Below are 23,005 nucleotides of genomic sequence, written 5' to 3'. Positions count from 1 at the left end.
CTTTCCATTATTGCTCCTTCACATGACTCCAGGAAAACTTCTCATGTCAAAGGCACTGATGGCTTCAGGATAGCCAACCACATCACTAACTCAAATTCTCAATAATGTTCATTATTTTATGATAGTTACTCTCTCTCTATATATGTGATGATTATGTGATGATTAATATTGAGTGTCAACTTGACTGGATTGAAGGATGCAAAGCGTTCCTGGGTGTGTCTGTGAGGATGCCACCAAAGGAGATTAACATTTGAGTCGGTGAATTGGGTGATGCAGACCCACCCTCAATCTGGGTGAGCACCATCTAATCAGCTGCCAGTACAGCCAGGATGAAAGCAGGCAGAGGAGCATGGAAAGACTAGACTGGCTGAGTCTTCTGGCCTCCATCTTTCTCCCATGCTGAATGCTTCCTGCCCTTGAAAGCTTTTGGACTCCTGGACCTACACCACTGGTTTGCCAGGGGCTCTAGGGCCCTTTGGCCACAGACTGAAGGCTGAACTGTTGGCTTCCCTACTTTGGGGGTTTTGGTACTCAGACTGGCTTCCTTGTTCCTCAGCTTGCAGACGGCCTATTGTGGGACTTCACCTTGTAATGGTGTGAGTCAATACTCCCTTTCATACACATCTATCCTATTAGTCTCCTGTCACTCTAGAGAACCCTAATACTATATATATATGTTTTTGTATGTGTGTATGTGTAGATGTATGTATATATATAGACACATATGTGTGTCTATATATGTGTATATATGTGTATCTATATGTAATTATGTATATAATATAGATACATGCACATAGTTAGATTGAGAATTTAGCTCCAGGCTTGCATATGCAAGCTTGTTTCTATCCATATCAGAGTATAAAACAAAATACTCTCATTAAATTTAAAAAAATCAAACCTCATACTATGGCAAACACTGATATGGAGGTTAGGAGCTGGAGTAATCACCAAGATGGAAAATCACCCTCATTGCCAAATGAAACCCTGGGAATACAAAGTAGAAATAAGCCCCAAATGACTCAACAGCTCAGAATACAGAAGCCCACAGAAAAATCAATCTGACAGAAAAGCTAGCTCAAAAACAAAGTTTCAAATCCTAAGAAGTAATGATTCAATGTGAGAAGGAGTAAACAAACACAGTAGAAAAAATAGCATTCAAAGAGCTTAAGCTACAGCAATGTGAAAACGCCAAAAAACCACATATTAAATGATAAACAAATTATAAATTATAATTAAATTAATAAAGTAAATTAATAGGAAACTGTGAGAACATAAAGGACAGATTTGGGGTAAAAAGTAGAACTTTCTGAAAAGCTACATAAAGTTCTAGAAATTAAAAAGACAATGGATGAATGAAATAGATATTATTGAGGAATAAATAAACATATAAAAGATCAAAATTAAATAACATGAAATGCAGAAAAATGTTCTGAAAAAAATCGTAATGAGATAGAAGGATTAACAGACATACACTGAAATCTGGAATTCCATATCAAGCTGTCTACTTGACATGTGTACATTTTACATGTATATTTTATAACTCCACAAAGGCCAGCCCTAAAGTCAATTGCAGTCAATACTTTCACTGATACTCCTTTCATTGCCAGAACTCAGGCACATGGTTACCAATAAATAAAGGGTGGCTGGGAAATTCACTTTACCTATGTAGAGTCATCCAAGTAAGATGAGGGAATAGATGCAATATGTACTTGTCAATTCTCTGCCAAACAACCAAATTAGAATTGTAAGTATATAGAAAATTTGAATGAAAAAAATGTATCTACTATAAAATGTATGTGTGGGTGTTTTAGTCCATTTTCACACTTCTATAAAGAACTTCCCAAGACTGGATAATTTATGAAGAAAAGAGGTTTAGTTGACTCACAATTCAGCATAGATGGGGAGGCCTAAGGAACCTTACAATCATGGTGGAAGGCAGAGGGGAAGCAAGGCACCTTCTTCACATGGTAGCAGGAAGTGGAAGTGCTGAAGGAAGGGGGAGGAGTCACTTATAAAACCAACAGATCTTGTGACAACTCACTATCACAAGAACAGGATGAGGGAAACCACCCCCATAATTCAATTAGCTCCATCTCCTCTCTCCTTTGACACATGGGGACTATGGAGATTACAATTCAAGATGAGATTTGGGTGGGGACACAAAGCCTACCCATATCATTCTTCCCCTGGCCCCTCCCAAATCTCACATTTTTTTCAAATTTCAAAACCAATCATGCCTTCCCAACCTTCCCCCAAATTCTTAAGTAATTCCAGCATTAACCCAAAAGTTCAAGTCCAAAGTCTCATCTGAAATAAAGCAAGTCCTTTCTGCCTATGAGCCTGTAAAATCAAAAGCAATTTAGTAACTTCCTAGATACAATGGGGGTAAAGGTATTGGGTAAATATACCTGTTCCAAATGGAAGAAATGGGCAAAAAACAAAGGGTGACAGGCCCCATGCAAGTCCAAAATCCAGTGGTGCAGTTATTAAATCTTGCATTAGTCAGGCTTCTCTAAAGGTACAGAACTAATAGGATAGATGAAAATATGAAGCAGAGTTTATTAAGGAGTATTGACTCACATGATCACAAGGTAAAGTCCCCCAATAGGCCTTCTGCCAAATGAAAAACCAGGAAGCCAGTCCAAGTCCCAAAACTTCAAAGGTAAGGAAGTAGAAAGTGCAGCCTTCAGTCTGTGGCCAAAGGCCCAAGAGTCCCTGGGAAACCACTGGTGTAGGTCTAAGAGTCCAAAAGATTTTTAGGGCAGGAAGCATCCAGCATGGGAGAAAGATGGAGGCCAGAAGACTCAGCCAGTCAGGTCCTTCCATGTTCCTCTGCCTGCTTTTATTCTAGCTGCTCTCTTAGATGATCAGACAATGCCCACCCTGATTGTGGGTGGGTCTACCTCTCCCAGTCCACTGACTCAAATGTTAATCTCCTTTGGCAACACCCTCACAGACACATGCAGGAACAATACTTTGCATGTTTCAATCTAATCAAGTTGACACTTGATATTAACCATCACAAATCTTAAAGCTCCTAAATAATCAACTTTGACTCCATGTCTCACATCCAGGTCACGTGGATGCAAGGAGTGAGCTCCCACAATCTTGGGCAGCTCCAACCCCTGTGGCTTTGCAGGGTACCAGCCCCATTGCGGCTGCTTTCATAGGCTGGCATTGAGTGCCTATGACTTTTCCAAGCACATAGTTCAAGCTGTCAGTGGATCTACCATTCTGGGGTCTGGAGGATGGTGGCCCTCTTCTCACAGCTCCACTAGGGAGTGCCCCAGTGGGGACTCTGTGTGGGGGCTATTGCCCCACATTTTTCTTCTGCACTGCCCTGGCAGATGTTCTACATGAGGACTTCATCCCTGCAGCAAACTTCTGCCTGGACATCCAGGCATTTCCATACATCCTCTGAAATTTAGTTGAAGGTTCCCAAACCTCAATTCTTGACTTCTGTGCACCTACAGGCCAAACGCCATGTGGAAGCTTATGAGCCTTGGGGCTTGTACCCTCTCAAGCAATGGCCTGAGCTGTATGTTGGCCCCTTTTAGCTACAGCTGGGATGCTGAGCACCAAGTCCCAAGACTGCCCAAAGCATCAAGCCTCTGGGCTTGTCCCAGGACATGTTTTTTCCTCCTAGGTCGATCTGTGATGGGAGGGGCTGCTTTGAAGTTCTCTGACGTGCCTTGGAGACATTTTCCCCATTGTTTTGGCAATTAACATTTGGCTCCTTGTTACTTATGAAATTTCTGTGGCAGGCTTGAATTTCGCTGCAGAAAATGGGTTTTCTTTTCTATAGCATTGTAAGGCTGCAAATTTCCCAAATTTTTACGCTCTGCTTCCCTTTTAAACATAAGTTCCAACTTCAGATGATCTCTCTCAAGTTCAAAGTTCCAGAGATCTTTAGGGCAGGGGCAAAATGCTGCCAGTCCCCTTGTTAAAGCATAGCAAAAGTCATCTTTATTCCAGTTCCCAACAAGTTCCTCATCTCCATCTGAGACCACCTCAGCCTGAGCTTCATTGTCCATAAAGGTATTAGCATTTTGGTCAAAACCATTCAACAAGTCTCTAGGGAGTTCTAAACTTTCCCACATTTTCCTGTCTTCTTCTAAGCCCTCCAAACTGTTCCAACTTCTGCTTGTTACCCAGTTCCAACGTTGCTTCCATATTTTCAGGTATCTTTATAGCAGCACTCCACTGACTGCAGTAGCAATTTATGTATCAGTGTGTTTTCACACTGCTATAAAGAACTGCCGGACACTGAGTAATTTACAAAGGAAAGTTGTAATTGGCTCACAGTTCAGCATGGCTGGGGAGGCCTCAGGAAACTTACAATCATGTCAGAAGATGAAGGGGAAGCAAAGCACTTTCTTCACAAGGCAGCAGGAAGGAAGAAGGGGGAAGAGGAGAGCCCCTTATAAAACCATCAGAGCCTGTGAGAGCTCTCTCATTATTATGAGAACCACAGAGGCGAAAACACGCCCATGATTTAATTACCTTCACCTGGTTTCTCCTTTACATGGGGGCGGGGTGGGAGGAGGGTTCGGGGAGAGGGGAGGATTATAGGGATCATGGGGATTACAATTCAAGGTGAGATTAGGACCCAAAGCCTAACAATTTCAATGGATATGAGTGTGTGTCCCTATACCCCCAACCCTGACAAAACTAATGAAAAGGGAACATACTCCCTTTTCGAGAGACCATGCAATGAATATACTAACATGCAATGAATATTTACAAATATACAATGAATATTTACAAACTTCACTGTATACTTCACAAAAGAAGCCTCAACAATTTCCAACAAATTTCCATTTCAATAAATTCAAGAAATTATTGATAACTTTTGTAGTCACCAAAGCAATTAAAGTAGAATTCAAATTAAAAAAAAAAGTTTTTAAGATTCTTTGGAAATTTATATGAGTTAAATAAAACAATTAAAAATTACAAATGAATGTCCTACACATACATTGTGTAGGATTCAGCCATACCACTGGCTAGAGGCTGATTTAAATACATTAAGTAAAATATAGATTCAAAATAAATGAGTTCAACTAGAAGTCATAAATAGGTCTTGATATTCATATACATATAAAATATCTATAAAGTTTCATTTAAACAGATACCAAGCACAGTGTAGGTGTACGCTATGGGAAGGTAAGTTGGTGCAAACAATTGGGAGAACAAAGTAGTGCTACCCATCAAATCTGAAGTGGTTCTTACACAGCAGTTCTATTTACTTGAAATAGAACCTGGAGAAATTTACTACATTCTTTACAATGATTTTTATATGGCATAGTTTGTAACTGAGTATATATGTACATCCATCAATGGGTAATTGATAAATAAACCTACAGTGGTTCCTATAACATTTAAGATTAATTAGACTTTCATTTATCAATATACATACATCTGTAAAATATTTTTAGTGTAAAAAGCAAACTGCAGAATTATATAGGATAAAATCGGTCATTTAAATTTTACATAAATGAAATATTGTTTTGAGTACACTAATATGTAGTAAAAGATCAAAACTATACACAGAAAGAACATTCACCACTGTGCATCTTCATTATAGGAAAAGAGGGAAGAAATAGAAGGCAGGCATTTTGCTATAACTGTATGTGTCCTTCTTAAAAACCATCTAAAGAATATGTGACAATCTGTCATGAGCCAACTAATGCCTTCACTGTGTTTGATAGTTAGCAGGGTCCCTTGGATGCGGGTCACCAGCACTTGGAGGAGGCCAGGCCAAGGCTCTGCTTCATCGAGGGCGCAGCTGCAGGAAAACTGTACAAGGCTATGAGCTGGATCCCAAAAGGCAGAGGCTGCAGTCAAACTCCCATCTAAAGGGGGAAGGGAGGGCCGTGACCTCCGTGAACCTGAGTAAGCTAGAGGGTGGCATGGCTTACAACATGGGCAACTGCCACTATAAGTGCCAGCTTAGACTTTGTTGTGGCACCGGGTGTGGGCCTGAAAGCTTTTGAGCAGCAGCTGCAGGCTGGTGCCAGACAGCTGGAGAGGGGGTCACATTTGAGTTTGCTCAGAAGCGGACGCAGCCCTGAGTGACACCTACTAATGACTCAGATGGGCAGCTTTTAGCCAGGTCTGCAAGGACATGAACCTCACCCTGGCTGCCACTGACAGCGGTAGGGATCCTGGCTCTAGGCTTCTCACTCATGAGCCACACACCTGTGCTACTGCATGACCATGACGAGTGGCTACATGAGGCTGCCTTCCTCCTGGGCTGGCATATATTCACACCTGCTGCCTGCCCGGGCCAGCATGCCTACCCTGCCTGGAGAGAGTGGAGCCCCAGAACTCCCCAATCCCTGCCCCTGGAGCTTCCATTCCAACTAGTGCCAAGGACTACTTCTTCCCCCTTCCAAATAACGAAGTTTGTGTTTGGGCAGGGGGAACTAAAGAAGGTAGTTCTAGTTACAACCCAGGTTCAAAATATCAGAATAGGCTCCCTCTCCAGATATTCTGCTCTACTGATGTGGAAGGTGACACTTGGATCATTGTTCATTAAAAATCTTCCAAGTGATTCGATCACTGCAGCAAAGGTGAAGAAACACTAAGTCCAAGTGAACAGAAATGGAGGAGGCAGCAATGGCCATGTGGGTTTCAGCCAGAGGCTACTGAGATCATCTAAGAGATGACTCTCACCTTACCCACCCTGAACTCGATGTCAACGCATTTCCTATTCCAATTGGCATAAAGATGGTGGCTGATAAACACTCATCACCTGTATGGATGAAACAATGAATAAGCATAATCAAAGTACTCAGATCCTTATTCTACATAATGGAGTCCAAATGAAAGGTCCAAATTCCCTTGCCAAGCAATTGTTTAGATTACTTAAATGTCCCTATGCAGTGATTGTCAGTTATTTCCTTTGAGTCAGAGAACCAAATGAAAGGGAAAAGAAAAAGGATAAAAAAATAAAGATACAATAACTGGCAAAAATAAGGTCACTAGATAAATGTTTAAGTGAACCTGGAAACATTGAAGGAAAAAATTACCGAGCCTAATAAGCCAGATCATATTTATTTTTACATCATATTTATGTATGTCATTCTATTTATGTTATCCTGAGGGTATATCATATATGTCTTGTGCATATATAAGTTAGTTCTTACGATATAGGCTAAATAATGTGAGTTTAGACTTGTTTTCTGATAATAGCATATATTAATCATCAATTAAATCTATAAATAATAAAGTTCTATAACAGTAGGAAATACATTTTCATCTACTATATAATATATCCTGACTCAGTGTGATATTTAAAGACTTCTAAAGAATTGCAAATATGATTATTAATCCTATAGCTAAATCACAAGTATAGCAAATATAATTTAGCATTCATGCAGCATTTTGCATCTCTAGAGAGCTTGCAATTATTAAGTTAAAGCATTAATGGTTAGTCACCAAAATTTTAGGTGGAATCACAAGTTCTTTTTCTATTTTACAGGCCCCCATGGGGTAGAGAAAGTGAGATAAGTGACTCATGCTCAGTGGGAAATGCATTACTCCCACACAGTTTTTCTTCAAGCCATGAATACTTAGCCAACTAGTGCTTTATAACTAAAGTCTCCAGCATTCTCTCTACCCACACTTAGTGCCCTGTAATTGCACACGTTACAAATGTTCAGGGAAAATACTTTTTGTTGCTGTTGAAAATGCTTAATTTTATTTGATAAATCAGCCTTTTACAAGTTCCCCAGGCAACCCCTTGTATATGAAAGTGTTTCTGTATAGAGTAAACTCTCCTGATAGACAAAGCTGTTGGTTTTGTTCATAATTCTATAGAAATAAAGAAAATAAATGGACATGTATATTGAGTTTTACAGACCCAAAGTCCAAACAATTCCAACTTGTATTTATTTAAGGGGGAAAAAAAAGTGGAAGGGCCAATATAGGTGACAACAGGGAAGTGGTCAGAAAGACAAATAAAAGTAAAACCATGTTAACGTTCATAAAAATTAATAGGAAGTAACTCAGATTCCAAGATTAAGAGATACAAAGGAAAATTAACAGAGATGGAATACAGTAACCCAGAAAATGAATATATAATACAAATATTGATAGAGGAATGGCAAGAAAAGACATTCTCACACATTTCATGTGAATTGTCGTGACTTTTTCAGAGAGAAGATAATTTACCAGAGTATATTAACAGCTCTTAAATTTTCCCTGTTTCATAACTAGAAAACTGTTCTAAGTACCAATATATATAAAAGATTTATGTTCATAATTACTCAACATTACTTCTAATAACAAACATAGGAAATAATCTATATGATTGGGGTCTAACTGAATAAATTATAATTCTTAAAGTGAAAAATTATAAAGCTTTAACATCTGTGGAAATTTTGATAACAAAAACATTGAGGGTATATAATGGGGAATAAAAAGGCAAAATGCACAAATTGTATGTTTATAATGATTCTCATTATTTACATATACCTTGTATATATATACACACACACAAGAACGTGATATACAAGATACCCAAGATAAACAAAAAATGAGGCTTTCCATTTTGTCCAGCTTTACCTAGGCTCTAAGACCAAAAAGAATGGATTCTTGGTCTTCTCACCTCCCTAAACAAGAAGTCACCATAAACAGATAAAGTGATGACCAGAGAAAATTAAAGGCTGGATCCTGTATCTCTTTAGTGCTCCCATCTCCAAGATGAATAATGGGAAGATTCACAAGGAGATGCTGGAAAGGCCTGTTGTTTGACTCCTCCCTGCTTCCCCTGAAAATAGGGTAGGGTTACTGGCCTCCACATGTAGTCAAATCTAAGGGGCTGCAGAGAACTTCCTGAAGATATTAACACGTGCCACCAGGAGTTTGGGGGACAGCGTGGTGCCTCAGTGACACTGGAAAAAGGAAAAGTAACCTGTTCCTATGGAGCAAAGAGATGGTGCTTCACTGATAATTGCCTGTAATTTCAGAATTTTTTGGAACACGAATGTTATGAGTGTGTGTGGGATGATCCATGAGTAGGTCCTATAGAGAGGAGCAGGACATGCATCATTAAAAACTACAACAAAATAATGAACTCCACTCAAAAGGACCAGCTGGATGGATGAAGTGCTATCAACAGAAGAATTTTATATGGAAGGGACTGTGGGAGGGATTGGAGCTGATACAGGAGCAGTCAGTGGCTAATCTGAAGAGACAACTGAAGAGATAAACAAATGGGAGAGAGAGACAGTGACTGTACCTCTAATGACCAGTAGAGCACCCACAACTGAAACAACAGCACCAGTCCACAAGACTCATTCTTCTGCTTTCCTCTCTTCCAGCTCTGAAAATGTATGAGTGCGGCAATCTCACAGGCAAGAGAGACAATGTGGTAGCCTGGTGTGGGAACAAGTGCAGATGCACACAGCCCTTCCTCCCTGCAGGACCCGTGTCTGACGCTGATGAGAGATGGAATCTGATAATTGATGGGACGGGATGTCCTAACCATTGGCATACTGGACCATTGTTAACATCCAATAATGTCGAAGCTCTATGCTATTCCTAGGTTTTTATCATGAATGAAAGAAAAAGAACTTGTTCAAGGTAGCAGTATGAAAAAGATATCACAGCTTCTCTTCCCATTTGCAACATGTCCAATGTACCAAACATTCCAAGAGGTAGACAGTTTTATTCCTCTGAGTTTTAGAATTTAGGTAATTTTTATTTTACTTGGTATGTTAATCTTCATTTTCACAGTATTATAAGAGAGCAAGAAATCCAATATATTTTTTGTTCAAAGGTGCCCGTCTTTCAAAGGGAGCCAATATTTTAAATGACCCCAAAATGTAGAGAAGAATAAAAACTGAAATATTTAGGTTGTATCTGACACATAGGCATTCATTAGTGAATTGTGAGAAAATACTTGCAGAGTAACAAAATAGGATGGAATATGGATTTCCAATAACTAAATAGTGCCAAACAGTAAAACAGAATAATTAGGAGGCACAGTATATAGAGTTAGGAACAGATATGAGAGGAGGTAACAGCAAAAACAGCCTGACCAAGGAGAAATAAATGAATCAAAATGCAAAGTTTGAGGACATAACTCGATGAAGAATTAACAAGGGTCCTCATAGCATAAAAGTTGTCCATGCAATACACACCTACATTGTGACGTTAGTTATCTTTGATAAATATTCACAAAAAACATCCTAACACTTGCCACTCAAGTCCAAACTAACCTGATTTCAATCTTTCCCAAACTATCTCCATAGTCTACACAATATAATGGTACAATGGTTCTTGCACATCAATAATGCTGAAATATGTTAGTGAGTAGTGAGTTGTGGCATTTAACCTCAAAATATATTTGAATGACATAATCATAAAGTATTTACTTTCTTTTTTTGTTTTGTTTTTTAGAGATGGAGTCTGGCTCTATTGCCGAGGCTGGAGTGCAGTGGTGCAATCTCGGCTCACTGCAAGTTCAGCCTCCCGGGTTCACGCCATTCTCCTGTCTCAGCCTCGCAAGTAGCTGGGACTATGGGTGCCCAACACCACATCCGGCTAATTTTTGTATTTTTAGTAGAGACAGGGTTTCACCGTGTTAGCCAGGATGGTCTCGATCTCCTGACCTCATGATCTGTCTGCCTCGCCCTCCCAAAGGGCTGGGATTACAGGCATGTACCACCACGCCTGGCCGAAGTTTTTACTTTCAACCGTATTGATTCCAGTACTGTCTTTTTCAGGTATCATATTTCCAAGTTTATTCCTGTTGACCCAGAGTAATTCTTTTTTTCTTTTTCTTTTTTTGTAATTTCAACACTTATTTTAGATTCAGTGGGTACATGTGTAGTTTTGTTACATGGAAATATTGCATAATGCTGAAGTTTGGGGTCTGGATACCACCACTGAGGTAGTGAGAATAATACTTAACAGGTCCTTGTTCAACCCATACCTCCCACCCTCCCCACTCTAGTAGTCTACAGTGTCTGTTGTTCCAATCTTTGTGTCCAGATGTGCACAATGTTTATCTCTCACTTATAAGTGATATCATGCAATATTTGGCTGTCCATTCCTGTGTTAATTTGCTTAGGGTGATTGCCTCCAGCTACATCGATGTTGCTACACAAAACATTTTTTGTGGCTGCATAGTATTTCATGATGTATACGTACCACATTTTTTTCTAATCCACTGTTGATGGGTACCTTGATTGATTCCATGTCTTTGCTCTTGTGAATAGTGCTGCAATGAACATATGCGTGCCTGTGTCTTTACCATAGAATCGTTTATATTCTCTCAGCTATATACCCATTAATGGGATTACTGAGTAGAATGGTAGTTTTGCTTCTAAGTTCTTTGAGAAGTCTCCAAACTACTTTCCACAGTGGCTGAAGTAATTTACATTCCTGCCAACAGTGTATAAGCACTCCCTTTTTCTGCAGCCTCAACAGCAGGTTATTATTTGACTTTTTAGTAATAGCCATTCTGACTGGTTTGACGATATCTCATTGTGGTTTTGATATGCATTTCTCTGATGATAAGTGATTAGGAACATTTTTTCATGTTTGTTGGCCATTTATTTTCTTTTCAGAAGTGTCTGTTCATGTATTTTGCCCACTTTTTGATGGAATTATTATTATTTTTTACTTATTAAGTTCTTTGTAAATTCTGTATGTTAGAACTTTGTCAGATGCATAGTTTGTATTTTCTCCCATTCTGTAGATGGTCTATTTACTCTGTTGATGGTTTCTTTTGCTGTGCAGAAGATCTTTAGTTTAATTAGGTCCCACTGTCAATTTTTGTTTTTGTTGCATTTGCTTTTGGGGACTTAAAAATCCTGCCAAGGTGGATGATGAGAAAGGTGTTTCGTAGGTTTCTTTCTAGGAATTTCATAGTTTGGGGTCTTACATTTAAATGTTTAATAAATTTTGGGTGAACTTTTGTATAGGGGTCCAATTTCATTCTTTTCATATGGCTAGCCAGTTATCCAAGCACCATTTATTGAATAGGGAGTCTTTTCCCCACTGCTTGTTTCAGTCAGCTTTGTTTAAGATCAGATGGTGTAGGTGTATAGCTTTATTTATGGATTATACAACCTTCTCCGTTGGTCAATGTATCTGCTTTCTAACCAGTACCATGCTGCTTTGGTTACTGTAGCCTTATAGTATAGTTTGAAGTCTACTAGTGTGCTGCCTTCAGCTTTGTTCTTTTCACTTAGGGTTGCTTTCGCTCTTTAGGCTCTGTTTTGGTTCCATAGGAATTTCAGAATAGACTTTTCCAATTCTGTGGAAAATGACATTGATAGTTTGACATAAATAACTGTGAAACTGTAAATTGCTTTGTGCAGTATGGTCATTTTAATGATATTGATTCTTCCAATCCATGAGCATGGGATGTTTTTCCATTCATTTGTATCATCTCTGATTTCTTTCTGCAGTGTTTTGCACTTCCCCTCATAGAGATCTTCCCCCTCCTTCATGTCTTCATAAATATTTCAGTTTTGGGATGGGGCTACTGTAAGCAGGATTGTGTTCTTGATTTGGCTGTCAGCTTGAATGTGTATAGAAATGCCACTGACTTTTGTATGTTGATTTTGTATCCTGAAACTTTTTTTTTTTTTTTTTTCCAGTTCTGGGAGTCTTTTGGTGGTATCTTTAGGGTTTTCAGGATATAGAAGCATATCATCAGTGAAGATAGATAATTTTATTTCTTTTCCTGTTTGGATGGGGCATGAAACAAGGCATCTTGTTTCAGTTCTCAAGGGGAATGGTTTCAGCTTTTGTCCATTCAGTATGGTGTTGGCAGTGGTTTTGTCATAGATGGATCTTATTACTTTGAAGTATGCTCCTTCAACCTACTCTGTTGAGGGTTTTTATCATGAAGGGATGTTGGATTCTATCAAAAGCTTTTCCTGCATCAATTGAGACGATCGTATGGTGTCTGCTTTTAATTCTTTTCATGTGGTAAATCACATTTACTGATTTGCATGTGTTGAACCAGATTTGCATCCCAGGAATAAAGTCTACTTAATCATTTTGTATTAACTTTTTGATGTGCTGCTGGATTCAGTTTTGCTGATGATTTGCATGTTGATGTTCACCAGGGGTTTTGGACCTGCAGTTTTCTTTTTCATGGTATCTCTAACAGATTTTGGTATCAGGCTGATGCTGTCATCATAGAATAAATTAGAAAGGAGCCCATCCTTCTTGATGTTTTGGAATAGTGCCAGTAGGATTGGTACCAGTTTTTTAAAGCTTTCTTGGTTTTGGAGATAAATAATATGTTCACCTTAAATATGAAACACATCACATGCCATCTACTATTTTAGTTTTTCACTTATCACTTGAGTAATATTTTATACTTTTCTCATGGCCTTTGCCATGCTGCACCACACTAGTGATTAGAATTCCATCTTAATTCCTGTGCTGATGGGCCACCTGCTTATTTGCTCTCAGATCTATTCCTTCCCCTTCTCCACTCTGTTTCATTGCAGAGAAATCAATTTCCCAGGGCCTCTTGCTAGTAGCTTCCTGGTAGATTCAGTCAATGGAAGATGCTGGCAGAAGACTGGTGGGCGGAACTGGAGAGAACCCAGAGCATTTCTCCTCTGATGTCTAGAGATGCATCTCTTACTGCTGTTGCCTGTCCACTGTGGCTCAAAGTCCTTTCTGGTAGCTCTTTCATCTGAATAGGGAAGCACCAACAGTAGTTTGTTTTTGCCACACAGCTCCTGCTACAGGGTCTGGCAACCCTGGTTCACACTGTAGTTTCTCTTCACCCTTTTAGCTCCTTCCTACCATTACTAATCTATGTGTTACCCAGTAGCAGTTTACATAGCTTCTCAGCTCTTCAGTTGCATCTATTAAATACTCTGACCAGGGGCTGGCTCACGCCAGTAATCCCAGCACTTTAGGAGGCGGAGACGGGCGGATCACGAGGTCAAGAGATAGAGACCATCCTGGCCAACACGGTGAAACCCCGTCTCTACTAAAAAATACAAACAATTAGCCGGGCATGGTGGCGGGCGCCTGTAGTCCCAGCTACTCGGGAGGCTGAGGCAGGAGAATGGCGGGAACCCGGGAGGCGGAGCTTGCAGTGAGCCGAGATCACGCCACTCACTCCAGCCTGGGCGACAGAGCGAGACTCTGTCTCAAAACAAACAAACAAACAAACAAACAAACAACCTCTGTTCATAGATCTAGAGTATTTCTATTTACTAGATGGACACTGACAAATAGTGTATGTTTTATGAGCAGTAATTTTCTCTTACTCATTTTCATATCTCTCAGTATCAACAATGTATACTAAACCTGTGGATGGCACTTCAAAAATATATCAAACTGAAAATATGAATTTATATAAAAATATTGAAAGATTTTCCTTCTATTACACTGAAATCACACGCTCCTAAGAATATTGTATATTTTGTTATTAAATATTATCCTTTGAAACTTCATTCTTCCATGGAATAGCAAAATGCACCATCATTTTTGACAGAGCATTTGCTTTGCGAACAAGATGTGAGATTACAGGTATACAAATTGTGTAGACTTCTCAGGCTTTTATTTTTCCATTGAAATGAAACTTAGCTATAGAACCACAAAGCTAACTCAGGGTTTTAACCTCATCTGAGAAATAGTATATATTATTTACAAACTCAGATTATCTCTAAAACTTGGGACTTAGATACCTACTTAGAGCTCTAATTAAAATGTAATTCTCTAGATGGCCTTTTATATCCAGAAATCAAAATCTATTAGATAATGAAATTATCAAAACTATTCTATAAATCAACACTAACTAGTACATTAAAGTACTCTCATGCAATGTCTGGAAATATGATACATTTTAATATGATGATACATAAGACACATAAATCCTTCAGTGTGGAATATTTCAGTTTCATCTTTCACTCTGTGTTGGTATTTCTAAAACAGATGCATTTAAATCCAAAGTTAGGTAAATAATTAAAATAAAATTGGAATAATAAGTGACAGTTGATCTAAAATAAATTTATCTCTGTACCTAAATTCTAAAGGTCGTCTATTGTGCAACATGGGTCCAGTTTTACTCCAGAGCTAGTAATGAATTCAATGATGTGAAATGGCATAGGTTAAAAATAGTTTCTAGGGAGAAGGACATAGTTAGAAAGCTTGCATCATCAAAAGAAAAGGCATAGTTCCCACATGTTTCAAAGTCCCCTTGGGAAGAAGAGCCAGAACTACATATTCCGATAAGAAACTCTTTATGGTTTGTCCTTCAGCAAATTGACATCACCTTTCTACAGATTTACTCTGCAATTTATGGCATTTATGTAGTTGAATTTGTGTATTAGCTGTTTACATAAGTCATCTGCAAATGCCAGATTTCCAGAACTTTGAAAGTGTAGGGGTTGTGAGAAGACAGTGTATTGGTGTATTGGAACCAGCCTGTGGTAGCTCATAGGAAAGATATTTTAAACTTTATTTTATTTTATTTTTGAGCATCTTTGTTGCAAAGGTAACACAGTTCTGGTCCTAGGAAGATCACATTCTACTAGAATAAATGAGATAATGTACATTAAGATGTACTTATGTTGAGTGTTAACTTCTGCACTCAAAATGGTTGCTACAGATAACAGTAAAGAAAATCTTAATTTTCCTGCACAGAGAAACTAATGCATTTCTCTCATACAGGAGGGCAATTTCCTTCTAAATTTCTTTTGGATTTTTTTTTCTTGAAAAAATATTATATTGGTTTTATTATTGTGATATTTTTTGTATTATTCTCCAGAATCATTTTTCACTCCTTTAAACACGCAGCTCTGATCATTCTCTAGTCAATAATTGCATGAGACCAGCTTCATACTATCTAAAAATCAGATAAGACAAATTATCTAACATTTCATTAAATTAACTTTATTCTTAAATATGAGATAAATTTAATCTTAAAAGCCAAAAAAATACAATGAAAAAGTTTCCTGAGTTTGTTCATGAATAATAAATGCAATCTCCTAGTAAACACATCGTAATAAGTATTTTAGCGGATACCTCCATAAATAATTTTTTTTTCAAACTTTCCAGTTCAAACTATTAAAGGCCATGAATGAACATAGGGGATTATTACTGCATTATTTCATATCTAGTTGAGGGACAAAAGAATCTAATCAATTTTATCACTGGCTGGTAAAATACTGAAATTTGAAAACATTTGCTTGATTTCATATAGCCAACCAGTGAAATGTTCTGTGAGTTTTATAGAGTCAGCTTATACAAGGTAGGGAAACCCTCCCTGCAGTTGCATCAAACCATTTGGTCCATTAAGACCTCACTTAAGCTGCCAAGTTATATTTTTTCCCACATAATATTGTTTGGCATCTGCATTGATCAAATTAACTGGTCAACTGCCAAATGTCCATTTCACTTTGGCATGTAGATAGGGATTATGAGAGTGAAAAAATAATTTGTTAAATTTCTGAAATTTACTAATGTCTGAAAGAGCTCATATACTCACCCAAATTATATAAATTATACTAAAAAAAACCTTTAATCACCCCTGAGGATTCCTCTCCAATTAATATATACTTACAATCATACAAAGTATGCTTCTGAACATGGAAATTGAATAATATGAACACAAATAATTAGATAATTAAAGCACTCATTTTAAAACCTATATTTTAATGTACAGTACAAATCCTTGTGGTTTGTGATGCTAACTTGGAAATATATGAATACATATAAAAATTTCTCCTCACAGAACAGTGATATACAATTTTGTAACAAAAATATATGTGATATACATTATATGATTAATAAGTATGTTATTAAAATATTACTATATTTTACTAGATTCTTAGTAATTTATCAAATACATTTTTGTTGGCTACTATGAGACACTGTTTAATTTTTATAGAAGGGGATTATAGCCTAGAAGAAAAGATACATATTCTAATGAATAAAATACAATGAGGAAAGCAAACTGGCTTAGCAACAAAAAATTGAAATTATTTTTCAGTTATACATAGAAAATTAAAATATAAGCACCTAGTTTTATTAAAAAATACAATGTACTAAAAATTAAAAATTGCATTGATATGTGGTTGGAGAAGAGAATTAGACAGCATCTTTTGTCTTTGACGAGGTCTATGCAATTGAAATCAGAGTGCCTGGTTATAGAGTAGGGGAAGAAAATATCACAACTAAAATGTTTAGGTGCGTACATGTGTATGTGCATATAATCTTTAAAATTATTTGTGGAATCTAAAAATCAAATTAATTGAATTCATAAACATAGAAAGTAGAAGGATACTTAAGGGTAGAGTGGGGCTGGAGGTGGGGATGGTTATTGGTTATGAAAAAATTGTGTAAAATTATCACATATCCACACGTGCATTCATATACTAATTCCGATACAACTCAAATTAAAACATCCATATATTGTACTTCATTGTTTTCTTACACTTTTAGGAATGAATGAAGACAAAACTTTTGAAACTATTGAACTACAGCAGTTAAGTGTCTATGCTTTAATCAGAGATAATTCTGCACAGATTTTTCTCCAGAACAAGGTTATAATTGAATCATTGACAGACAGGGTTGATGTCTCATACCATATTATCTCTAGCTTCCCGGCTTCATGTCTCATCCTCAAAAATGTCTCCTTTCTGTCTGAAAAGTTCTTCTCCCAATCTCCCTACTTGTCTTTCTAAATAATTCTAGATCCAACTCTAGAGCAACAACCCTACTCTCAAGTTCTCATTCTTTATCAGAAGTAATAAATTATGATATAATTTCAGAAATTTCTGTCTCAGTTTCTTTATAGACTAATGAAACACCAAGTTTCATGAGGCCAAGGGCTTTGCGTGTTTTTTCACTGCCCTGTATCTGGCACCTAAAAGAGAAACAGGCACTAAACAGATGCTTTTTGTTTGTTTGTTTCTTTGTTGTTGTTATTATTGTTGTTGTTTCAAGAGTCAATGGCTTAGGATAAATCATCATTCCAAATATTTCTGGAGTCCTAATGACTGAGTTCAGCTATTCTAGCATCCCCAAGCCAATAGTTATCTGACAATATCAAGACTTTCACACCATCTTCCTGCCCTTACGCCTCATGTCTCTTCTTAACCAGCATGAGGACAAATTAGTCCAATAAAACTTCCCTCGCAAACGAGATTTATTCCCAATTCTCACTTCATTGGGTTTCCTTTTTCCCTCTCCCTCTCTCTTCTTCTCCCTTTCCTCTCCTTTCCCTCTCTCTGGGTGTTTTATATTTGGTATTCAATATATTTATCTCCTTTAGTCATTTTGTACTCTGCGTTTTGCTATCTGTAAATTTTAATTCACAAAATATTTTTATTATTAAGTAAAACATGCATATTGTAGAAAATTCGAAAAACAATGTAAAGTAAAAATATGAAAATAAAACTCAGCCATCCAATGATATCTACTCTTCTTCCACGGCTGTCATTTCCTCTTGAATTGCAGCCCATTGCTGTTTCCTGAATTGGTGCAATAACCTCTTTATTGGGACTTATGTTGCTCATCTACAGTCTGCTCTCAGCAGCTCATTCCTCCTAAAACATCAATCCTCTGCCCAAAACTCACCGTACTCCCCATCTTTATCTCAGAGTAAAATCCAGCGTCCATATGATGTCCTACAAGTTCCCAAATAACTGGACTCATTGCCAACTCTGACCTCCTCTCCCATACGTGTCTCACTGCTGCTTAAACCACAAAGCCTGCCCTGCCATTTCTCAAACATTCTGGGACTGTTCGGCCTTTTGGGCCTTGGGTAGCCCTTCCCTCCACCCTATAAATCTTCTTGGGGTGTTACCTGACCTCCTACCAATCTTTGCTCAGGTATCACCTCCTTGATGAGACCTCATCTGACCACCCTATTTATACTGCACCGTACGCCACCTGTGCCCTCAAGGCTGCCTCTGTTTTATTTACTTTTGCAAAATAAAACAAACAAACAAAAAATCTTTCTTAGGTAGTATACAGTTAGGTATCATTTGTTTTTTCTTGATTGACTACCTGTCCTATAATATAAACTGCTCCAGAGCAAAGAGGTTGCTCTGTATGTAGAATTTTTTTTTTTTCACCAAGACCTAGAATAGTGACAGGACATATCAGGCCCTAAGTAAATATGTATAAATGAATGAACCTATCTAAATCACAGTATCATTTGGTATTCAATAAAGGAAACTTTAGGTATTTTAAGAAAAAAAAAAGGGGATTTAATATGATTCTGGAGGAGAGGGTTCTATCTTGGACCACTAAGAATGGTCCCAGTCACTGCAGAACTCACTTACAAGCGTTCTACTCCCTGCATCAAACCAGGAATATGAAGCAGTTTAGATACAACTGGGAAGAGAGAACCAGGACCTGGGAAAAGTGGCTACTGTTTCAACTGCCCTGGACACTCTGAAGTCTGGTGACCACATTCTGGAATGAAATACCTCCTTAGCCACAGCTGCTTCTGGACCAACAGGTTGATGTGCCTACTCCAACAGCAAACAAAAGAAAACAAAAACCAGGATGGTATCTTCTGAGTCACTTCTGCCTTCCCAGTCTCAGGAGAGTACTGGGAATTGGTAGAACCTAACCAGCATCCTGACCTCATGCTGCAAGGGAGCTCAGAAAATGACTTTTTAGACTCTTTAGCCCCTATTGTAAAGGAAAACATCAAGGGAGGAGAGGAGAATGGAGGTTGAAACTGCCAAACTGCAGTGGCCACCACAATCCATTTCACCCACTATTTTTATACTTAATATAATTATGTCTCCACGAAAGTGAAGAAGTCTTTGCGAATGTCTCTTTTAAAGATCGCATGATAGCCCATTTCGTAGCTGAGCCATTAACTATTCCTTTGCCAAAGGAAATTACATTTTATCCTATTTTTATTTTGTCTGCATGCAATCATATACAGCCTTCTACCAATAAAGAAGTCTAATAAATATTATTTTCTTCATTTTACACTACTTTAGGGGTTCTTTAGTTCCCCATAACGTTGAGCTAGAGGCACCAGCTTGGCTGACTTGTTTTATTCTTTTTTTTCTAATTGTGTTAAGCTTTTGTTTCATGCTGTTAAATGAACTAGAGAGTTTCTATTTTGTCTTGGAGTTTGTATTTTTCCAGAATTACTAGACTGAAGGAAAAGAATACTCTTAAGTCAATACATATTGCAGTGATGTTTTCTTCAGAAATATACTAACCTGTTTGACTATTTGAAAATGCATTCACTACTACTGAATAGCGTGTTGAACATATTCTAAAGTTCTAAATTATTTAAGGTATAACTTAGGATGGAAGGCACAAATACTAGCTATACTGCTTCATAAACTGTTAGAAAGTGAACAGCCCTGCGGACCCACCTCCCAAGTCCAGTACAGAATGTTGCTAGCACAGAAGATGCTGCAACCTTTCCCTTCCCCACAGTGGCCGCTAGTCTGATTCTTGTCATTCCAAGTCAGTTTCCCTTGCTTTTGAAATGTCTATAAATAAAACACTGTCTACAATATTTCCTATCTGTTTCTTCCACCCAACATTATGTATCTGAGGTGCAGCCATGTTTGTGTTTTGTTCTATCATTTCTCTATCGCTTTCCATCCTAGATACATATTACAAATACATTAACGACATTTTTGTTCATACATTTTATGCTGTTTCAAGTTTGGGGCTATTATGGAAAACACTGGTACCTTTTGTACTTCTGTATCTTTTAAAATAATCACTTGATGAATAATGACTTTCCTGCTAGTTGTTTAGAAGAATTATTTTAATGTCTACTTCAAAGGTTTTATTGTATAAATATTTGTGTTTACATTTTACTACACTTATGGCCTATGTAAATTCTGACTGGGAAAATTATTGAAATTTTATTTGGGGGAAATATTTATGCTTACAATTGTTTCCTTTTGTGTTCAGTGGTTTTATTCTTAGTTTGAAGTGTAAATATTTTGATACATGGTTATAATTATCAATTTTAAGTACAAATCAATATATTTTGACACCTAAAGTCTTAGCCTACTTTTATTCCTGATTCTTTCATTTCCATGTTGCTGATCTTTACTAATTTAATCTTGGATTAGAGCTACTATTAGAATAATTATTTGTATAATACAGTTTAAAACTTAGCTTTTACATTTGTTTCAATGTTTGACATATTTCAACTTTTATTAGAAACAGCGTAATTATCTCTCTAGACAATATAGAGAAAGGATAGTAATTGTTAGGCTAATGTCACATTAAAATAAGTTTCAGAAAGAATGTATTAACCACCAGTAAAGGTTATCACCTCCCTGACAGTTCAATAGGCAATCTGGTGCCCAGGGCTCACTCGAGAAGAATAGGATTATAACAATAGTATTAATGAGCACACATTTATTAAACATTTAATTATATGATGGTAGCACATTGTGTGCCCACAGTCTGACTGTAAGGCTTGAGTTGTTACCTTCACATTATGATTCTGGCAGCGGTCTACTTCAAATATGTCACAGGTGGGGAATGGACCACTACATGACTAGGCTTGGTTTTCATCGGCTCCTATGTGGATCTTTGTGTGCCTGCAAGGTTATTGCGTCAGTATTTCCATATGGGCTGATCTAGCTAAAACAAAGACTAATAGACTGCAAGACAGTCGGCTTTCCCTAGATATGCAAATGACAAGACTCCTTCAATGCTCATGCTGAATTTTACATTATGTCAAGGAGTTTATCTGCACCTATAGCTTTACTCAAATTAATTGTAAGATCCAAAGACCTGTAGCTAATAATATAGGGTCTCAATAAAGCCATCTTCCCTGAATCTGCTGATTTATATAAGATCAAATAATAACTTTCCTTTTCAAAAAGTAACTAAATAAATTACAGGGTAAGTACTATTAATAGCATCTTACTATGCATACATCCAGAGTAAATCTGGCTCTCCATGTGATGATAAAGAACATTTTCTAGGCCATCAAAATTAATATTTGAGATGAAATAAGTATTTACAACTTTACATAAAAGCAAATTAAGAATAAATAGATAAATCCCAAGAAAACAGCCAAACACTGAATTCAGCAGTAAATTTGTTTAACAATAACACATGACTAAGAAGTGTTTATGCTATAATGGCAGAAATGGTTTTGCTCTCAAGAGGTTATTCATAGAATTCCTCCGATAAATTGCTCACTAGAAGGGGAAAAGTAACCCAAAATCATCTCAATAATTGCCCAAAAAGCATTTGATTAAAATTAAAAAATCCTTGTACAACTTAAAAATTCATTTCAAAAAAGAGAAATTTAGGACATTACAATCAGCAGAATATTCCATAGACTCATAGACATTCTCTACAGTCATCGTCGTCATCATCATCATAATTATCATATTTAATGTTAAAATATTGCATTGAACCTATAAAATCAGAGAAAGAGCCTAAAGTGCTTGTTTTTCAACCTTTTTTTTTTTAGTGCTACAGTTTAAGTTTTGACCTACTCAACATTTTAAATTATTTTAAAACTACAAATAATATGAATATAGAGATAACATAATCACAAGGACACAGGGAGGGGAACATCACACACTGGGGCCTGTCGGGGGTGGGGGACTGGGGGAGGGATAGCATTAGGAGAAATACCTAATGTAGATGATGGGTTGATGGGTGCAGCAAACCACCATGGCACATGTATACCTATGTAACAAACTTGCACGTTCTGCACTTGTATCCCAGAACTTAAACTTTTTTTTAAAAAAAAAATCATCATTCTTTGCATAGAAGCGTAAACAAGCTAACCCCACGACTATAAACTGATAACTTAGAAAACATATCAAGGCCAATCTGGATATATGTTACAAAATAACACATACAATGCAATAGCACTTCTTCCAGTCAAGAACCAACCTAATAGAAACCATAATAAAAATAAGATCCAGTTAATGTTAGCAAAAAGATTGTGCAAAATATCTAAGAATAAATTAGACCAGGATTTATACGATACATATGAAGAAAACCAAAGAAAGCCTTTTAAAAGATGATATGCATAGTGGTG

The 23,005-nt window shown here is 37.3% G+C and overlaps 1 protein-coding gene and 1 pseudogene across 7 annotated transcripts in view; one reads left to right on the top strand and one right to left on the bottom strand.

Annotated features, from left to right (window-relative positions):
* CCDC102B (coiled-coil domain containing 102B) overlaps positions 1 to 23,005 on the bottom strand; it is a 288,333-nt gene that overhangs the window by 81,410 nt on the left and 183,918 nt on the right. The window lies entirely within an intron of this gene.
* On the top strand, positions 4,578 to 6,366 carry LOC110741834 (annotated as a pseudogene).

Source organism: Papio anubis, chromosome 19 (assembly GCF_008728515.1).
Source record: "Papio anubis isolate 15944 chromosome 19, Panubis1.0, whole genome shotgun sequence".
Lineage (NCBI taxonomy): Eukaryota > Metazoa > Chordata > Mammalia > Primates > Cercopithecidae > Papio > Papio anubis.
This window is presented reverse-complemented; position numbering and strand designations above follow the sequence as displayed.